We start from the raw sequence: 8197 nt of genomic DNA, 5'->3' as shown, positions 1-8197 counted from the left end.
ACCATTCTGTTCTAGAGCAACCAGCTTATTAAAAACCGTATTGAGAATTCATTTGTAAAATATGGGGCCTACTTACCAATAAGTTTTGTATAACCTGTATTTTACCTCATTCACTAATTTACAAATTCCTTCAGTAGTTTACCATTTCCATTTCCGTAATAAGCAGAAACGATAGCAATTAAAGAGAGCCATTAACGCAAATACCATTTCATATGATACATCCACACGAAGCATTCCATGTCTAACGGCAGTCATGTTGAACAAGTTCGACTATTTTGCTCATTCATCTCCTATCAGTGTCAAATTCACAAACTCACTAAGCCAATATATCCGTAACAGTTACTATCCTAAACAACCAGTCCCGAAATTATTAATGTTTAAACTGGTTTCAAGGGTAAAGCAAAAGAGAATATAGCATTTAAGCTTAAGCCTAAGGCCAAGCGCTGAGACCTATGAGGCCATTCAGCGCTGAAATGGAAAATTGAGAGTAGAAAGGTTTGAAAGGTGTAACAGGAGAAAAATCTCGCAGTTCCACAATGAAACAATTGACAGGAGAGGGTTGGAAGAAAGATATAAGAGAATGCGAACGTAGGTACAGTAAAAGGAATGAAAGGGGTTGTAGCTAGGGGACGAATGGACGCTGCAAGGAGCCGTAAGTAATGGCCCCAGTGCCCAGCATGAGGTGCGCTGACGGCGCTACCACCCTACGGGGGTTTCATGGATAGTTGTGAAAATAAATGGTCATTATCCTAAACTTTAAATTGAAGGGAATATAAAATTTAGTCAAAAAGCAAAGCGCTGGGACCTATGAGGCTATTCAGAATCGAAGTGACCTATTAAACAGAAATCGTTAAAGGAAATTAGTAAATGTTTTTGATAAAAGAAACTTTGCATCTCAAAGCCTCATGTGGTCAACCAAATTTGTTTGCCAAACAACCTCCACTCTCCCCCAACCCCCCAACCCCACCCCCATTAAAAACGTCGCGCAATACTTTAACAAGAATTTAACTTCAATATTTCAGAATTTTTTTTTATAACCTGTAACTTAAAATTCTTTTCACCTGCTAACGTTAAGTCCTGTATTTAGTTACGTACCCTTAAGGCCTTTGTCCATGGAAGTGCAATGAATGGAAGTAATTTCTTTGTACTAGCTCCATGAAACAATTTCATATTCAGTTTTACCTACTAATTACACACTGTCCTATAGTAGTAAAATTACGTAATTTATTTTTTTTTTTTTTTTTTTGCTCCAAAGACATTTAACGGCGCTCTTGGTACTGTACATTTATTCATTAGTATGAAGTCAGGTTTCAGCTCGTTGTCCCGCAAATCATCTAAGGGAATTTGAGTTGTCACAACCAATACCCAAACCACGTTTCCACTATAAGTGCTCAACAAATGGAAGTTTCGACAACTCCATGAGGGTGGCTTACATTAATTTGCTTACGTTTCAAATTTTATATACGCCTTTGACATGTGTATTCACTCGCACGTGAATACTGTTAAACAGTCTGGTATACTTCTAGATTAAGTAGTTTTTACCTTCAAAATCTGCAATTATATGGATGATAAACCAGATTCCACATAATTTGTTTTCCCTATAAAAATACCGAGGAAGTAGTCAAGAACTGAAAACTCAAGACCCATTATTTATTGATAAAAACCAATTATTATACACGGGCAAATGGTAGGTTTACGATTGCAGAATATGCGAGAAACCTATCTTACAAACCTATCAGGATTTTAATGAAAAGCGCAGCATGGAAAATTTAGAAATGAAATGAATAGAAGCCTATATCTATCTCGTAGACATCTTGGATCCCTACAAATATCAGCCCAACACTGAAAGGTTCGCAAATCCGCCCCGTGTCCGCACATTTCCTTGAATTCTGGTTCCTCCAGCAAGTTACGACCTGTAACAGATAAACAACGGCAGCAGAAAATGTTCTTATGGTAATTACTCGACAACTCCATAAAGAGAACGTTAACTCTAATATTTCTTGAAACAGGTACGATACCTTTTACTTTAAGGATAATTAGCTTATAAAAATTATAATTACGTTTCTCCAATCCACTGAAAACTTGTAACCATCTGGAGTAAGATTATCTCGTACCTTTTACACCATAACTACGCATTAAGGCTGTATAACAAACATTACTTGACAATGCTACTCTGCTTCTGACGCCATTTCAAGTTAAAAACTTTCACTATACGTAGAAACCACTCAAACAAAATTTGTATGTTGATACTTAGAAAATGTACTATTCCGAAAATTGACAAAATGAAAATTAAATAACCAACATACTATGATCAAAGTCGTATAAAAGTTAAAGCAGCCGCTGAACTTCAAAATAAAGCAACGAAGTTGTGTAATGTGAGCTGTTGTTAGGGAGGAAACGATTACATCATAGATCAGTTTTGCCACATCATCAAAAAGACTCAGCAGCTCCTACCTTACTGTACTTATAAAATCATGTATAACGGTACATGCATTAACTGCCTGAAGACCTTTTAAACATTTCAGGTGCCATATAGCAAATACGATCAAAAGCCTGATTGTCGTGGATAGCATGGCGAACCCTGACGTTCAGTACAGCACCTCATTCACTAAATTAATGGGTACCAACAATTGCATCCAACTCATATCTTCACAACCTCATTGGAAACTCATGTTCATGAACAGTTCCACAACGCACTGTTCCCGCTTATGTTATGAACAGCCCCACAAAGTGCTGCCCTTATTCAAGGATAGTAAGAATGTCTGTTCCTTGTGATCATGAACAGCGTCAATTATGATTATGATAGTACCATTTACTCTGTTCACGGATGGCCTAACACGCATTTGCCAGGGTTCACGGAAAACAAATTCACTGCCCACGTTCATGGACGGCATCACAAAACTATTGCCAGTATTCGTGGGTAACATCACAAAACTATTGCCAATGCTCTTGAGTAACATTACAAACTCGTTAACAGTGTTCAAGAGTAGCTTCCAAACTCATTGCTTGTACAAGAGTATCAAACGTTGCCTGTGTACATACAATAACACTGTTTATAGAGAAAAACCGTGTTCATAGGGAAAACTCTTTGCACGAGTTCAAGAGTAAAAACTCTGCTCGTCCTCAGAGAACGCACTCGTTGCCAATGTTCATTGAGAAAAACTCATTGTGTTCGAGTAACAAACTCACTATTATACCTGTATTCATAGAGTAGCAAATTCACTGTGTTCAGAGTAAAACACTACCTGTGTCCATAAAATAACAAAATCACTACCTGTGTTCACAGAGTAAAACTCAAATGCTAGAAGATGGCATCATACACTGTTTATTTTAATAGTATCAAAACTCGTGCCAGGGCAACTGATACGGAACAACTCATTCCCGGAAGACTCATGTCAGACAACTCATACCTGGACTATTGATATCTAGGACAGCTGACACAGGACAACTCATGACAGTCAAAGTGATAACGATTTAATTTTGAAGGAAAAATAAAGAATAAAGCAACAATTGAAAGAAACTTTATTTTGGGGGGGACAATGAAAACTTAAAAATTTACGAAGACAAACTTAGTGCAAATTATGTTACAGCTTTAACGAAAGTGAAAATTATATAACAGCTTTTACGAAAGACTATCTGGCGAAGATTATATTTTTCTTGTCAAGTTATGAGTCGCTTGTTGCACTCTTTGTAAACCTGTTTTGAAGTTATTTGCGCCTCCAGTTCCAAATTAATTTTCTTTTTCTGAGCCAAACTCGCCCCCAACTTTAGTGTACTTATCGATTTCCATTGAATTTTGTAAGGCATTATGAAAACCTTCAAGGCTTTTATTTATAGTCATGCCAGTTAAAGTCATCTCAGAAATATCCCACATTTCAATTGGAAATATTGAAGCCAGACTACGTCTCCCAGCGCCTCTTCCTCTTTCGGGTCCTATGTAAATCACTTCAAAATACGACAAATTCTTGCGGCAAACTATGGTCATCGGGCAGTTCTTCGTATGCAACAATAACATCAGTCACAGGTACAAAAGCAAGTGCTGTTAAGCACTTCATCTTTAGACGAAATACTTCCTGTATTACATGGGTCCTCCTCAGCCATCGTCTGAACGCGCGCTCTGCACATCCTTACTTCACATAGCCATGCTTTCCTCGATTTATCTGCATTCTGAAAATTATATACAGTCATCATCCAGAAGATTACTGGCGCCTCGCTGAAATTATATATACATGGCACCGAGGGCTAATGAAAATTTTAAAGCAGTTGAAAAGTTAAAATACAAAACTGACTCGACAAAAACAAAAACTTTAAGAAAAATTTCGTTGAAAAGGTATGACATTTTGCGAGTTGTTTACTGGACAAACAGTAAATAGCATGAATATGAAATTTAAAGGATGCTACGCAATTAAAGGGTTAAATCACCACTGTTACGTCTATAAACTAAAAACTTTACTATTTACTTTATCAATGACTATTTTTAAGTGGGCTTTTTTAAGTGAAAATATTTATACCTGCTATAAGTTGCCCTAGGCATCAGCTGTCCTAGATATCAATTGTCTAGGTATGAGCTGTCCGATATGAGTTTACCGGGAACGAGTTGTACTTATCAGGTGCCCTAGAACCTCAAAACTAACCAACATACCTGACAAATTTAACTTTACTACACCCCACTCAAGTGAACAGATTCCAATTATTCTATGCAAAAAATATCCTTTGCTTAATTTCTATACTTGCAAGAATTGCTTTCGTGCTGTCTGAACAGGAGCTGAAAGTTCCTAGCTGTGTGTTGCTGACAAACTTCATGAAACTAACTCCATCTGCTAACAGCAGAAATCCAAACGTAACTCAGGAAAAACTGTCTGGGGAAAATTTTGCATGGTTTTGAGGATTTTCAAGAGATTAACTATTGGGTAAGCAAGCCCTATTATCGTAAGCGATTCTTACGATTAAGGAGCTACCTATAACCAGAAATCTTGGGTTGCGAGAAAGGAAATGCCAAGTTCGAATCCTTTGAAATTTCATCAAGTCTAACGTCAACGTACGTTAAAAACTTAAAACCGGACAAAACCTTCATGAATATTGGCCAAAACTTTACTGAAAACCTAACCACAAACAATCCATTTTTAGGAAGCTAAAATTCTAATACCAAGACGCCAGACCTGTACATAAATTTGTTTTAATGCTGAATATTGCCATTTGATGGCATAACCATTCTTAATTTCCTCAAACCTTAGGGACCTTTTGCAAACTTAGCCGAGTGGGATAGTCAAGCACAATGAAACACCTAATACCTATCTGAGTTAATACCTATCTGAGCTAATACCTATCTGAGCTAATACCTATCTGAGCTAATACCTATCTGAGCTTGCAAGAAAACTAAGATTAAGTCCGTACTAACCACCTGAAAGAAAGTTTGATTAGTTCAAAACCACCCAATAATCTGCATAGTAGGTCATACGACCTACTATGCAGTACATGGGGGCTCCCCCACCCCTCTCGGGGTACCGCCCCTAAAGGGGTGGAGGATAAGTTATATTTGGTATTATTACAGTTTCGGTCAAATTCGGATATGTATTTTTTTACTTATTTTTGAGATTATTCATACGGAAAACTTACTCGAATCTTGCGCAAATTAATGGTTACGGAGATATTTGCCGATGAATATTGTTCCTTATTGTTATCCCATCAAAGTAAGAGTTACAAGGTAAGACAATACCCCCCCACCCCCTCTATAGCTAACACGGCAAAATTGTAACCAGTCAACTCCCCTACGTTAAGTGGTGTTATTTTTTATGCAAAATTACAGTTTCGGTGTTGACTAGTTACAATTTTCCCTTGTTAGCTATGGAGGGGGGAGGGGTATTGTCTTACCTTGTAACCTATACTTTGATGGGATAACAATAAGGAACAATATTAATCGGCAAATATCTCCGTAACCATTAATTTACGCAAGATTCGAGTAAGTTTTTCGTATGAATCGTCTCAAAAATGAATAAGTAAAAAAATAATACATATCCGAATTTGACCGGAACTGTAATAATACCATATATTTGTATATACTGTTCAAAAACAGTATATACAAATTAAAAATTTTTACAAAAATTAAGAAATTAAATTTAAAAAGAAATTAAATTTAAAAATAAGTTAAATTTAAAAATAAGTTAAATTTAAAAATCAAATTAAATTTAAAAATAAGTTAAATTTAAAATTAAATTAAATTTAAAAATAAATTAAATTTAAAAATAAGTTAAATTTAAAAATTAAATTAAATTTAAATTTTTTAAAGCAAATTTATGACAGTAAATTTATGACAAAATAAAAATGTAAATTTAACAAAGTAAATTTGTGACAAATTAAAAATGTAAGCTTGACATATTAAAGTAAGTTTAACAAAGTAAATATATGACAAAAAAATTTTAGAAAAAATAGATTAGCAGAAAAAAATACCTCCTACATACCTGTTAACAAAGAGAGCAGCTTTACCGTTAGGACACGCAACTCAAAGTCAAACTCGCACGAAAAACATCCTGAAAAAGAAAGCTTTTAGAACTGTGCATAACTTTTTCTGAATCTTGTAAATTTTGGACGTTTACTCATATCAGCTTTTGGGTAAACGCCCACAAAAATCACTAGAATGACTGCCAAAGATCCGTAGACTAAACACTCGGCAAAATTCGAAAATTCCCATAACAAATATACAATATTAGCAATAATATAATAAAGTTCCAGTGTTACCTTACAGAAGCCCTGGGTTTATTATAACTTGACCAACGAAGTGACAACAATCGATGGAAATCTCAAACGCCAACTGTAGTCTAGTCACGTGACAAAAGGTTTTTTCATAAACCTTCACAATAGGAACAATTACGCTACGATAGATTAAGAAGGAATGGAATACGCCACTCCTGAAAAGGAACACTTAACAAACTCCCGTTAAACGTCTACCGCCTAGGAACGATGTTTCAGACGAAGCCCCGAAGGCTTAAATGTCCGCCGTACAGCCCGAGCTGGAACGACGTTATCATTTGCCAAGGACTCTAAAGTCTTAGCAGTGTCTTGCTTCTTGGAACATGACCGTATGCGGTCCATGGATACCCTCGAAATCGCTAATTCTGCAAGTATTATTTTTATATTATCCTACTCCCTTCTTTTACCTGTCTTTCATGGAAGTTTAAAATAAAGCACATGATGAATAGATTTTCCTGAACGTAACTCGTAATTTCTTTTAGGACTCACGAAATAATTGCAGCATAAGCCTGTCGCATATTTCTTTTCATGATTTGATGAAATAACTTTAATTCGCGTGGATATTTTATCATAACGATATATAATGAAATATTCTATATATACGTATACGCACACTCACACATATCTATGTGTGTTTGTGTGTGTACCGTATAATTGGATACATTACATAAAACTTGCTACAATGGTATATGATTAGCAACCAAGTACAAATGAATATTACTGTAATTAAACGTACTTAGCTCTTGCATTGCTGCTGTGAAACTGATATCTGAGTTTTTATAAACGACGTTTATATACTTTTTCTTTATTACTGAAAAAAATACACAGGCTGCTATTTGTGGCTGCTGTGTTATCTCACTCAAGGGGTTAACTGCTTCCTTTGAGTAAAAACTGAAAATCCCCGTTTTGGGAATTTGTTTAAAATATTTCTACTGATTTTTTTCGTTTTCCTTTTGTTCACGTACAAATGTTTCATTCTGCGATATATATCCTCTGTTTTAGTGTGCATATATATCCAGTATGTATATATATACATACACATATATTATAAATATATATATATATATATATATATATATATATATATATATATATATATATATATACTATATATATATATATATATATATATATATATATATGTATATAAATATATCACACATTACGATTTTGAAAAAAAAAAGAAAGGGGTGTAGGTCCTGTAAGTTTTGACTTTATTTCATAAGCCAACGGGTATGCCAACATATTGAGATGAAATAGATAAGATTAGGAATTTCAGGCAAAAAATTGGTATATCCTGATAGTTATAACAGAGCATTTGCAGCAAAAAGATATTTCAAAACCAGAAAGAAACAACACAAAAATTTGCTTGTTCTGCCTTATAATTAGTAATGAAAGATATCCCATCTTAATTTTGTTTTGTCCATTTAAGAACAATACAACAATGAAA

The 8197-nt window shown here is 34.9% G+C and overlaps 1 long non-coding RNA gene across 1 annotated transcript; it reads right to left on the bottom strand.

Moving 5' to 3' along the window:
• Nucleotides 1-3536: 3536 nt before the first annotated feature.
• LOC136851215 (uncharacterized) lies at nt 3537-6974 on the bottom strand. Its single transcript, XR_010856815.1, has 3 exons — nt 6736-6974; nt 6459-6527; nt 3537-4167 (listed from the first exon to the last, which is right to left on the bottom strand). It is a non-coding gene; the product is annotated as an uncharacterized lncRNA (long non-coding RNA).
• Between the last annotated feature and the right edge of the window lie 1223 nt (nt 6975-8197).

The sequence above is a fragment of the Macrobrachium rosenbergii genome, chromosome 23 (genome assembly GCF_040412425.1).
Source record: "Macrobrachium rosenbergii isolate ZJJX-2024 chromosome 23, ASM4041242v1, whole genome shotgun sequence".
Classification (NCBI taxonomy): domain Eukaryota; kingdom Metazoa; phylum Arthropoda; class Malacostraca; order Decapoda; family Palaemonidae; genus Macrobrachium; species Macrobrachium rosenbergii.
The sequence above is the reverse complement of the archived record's forward strand: the minus strand, read 5'-3'. Positions and strand labels throughout refer to the sequence as shown.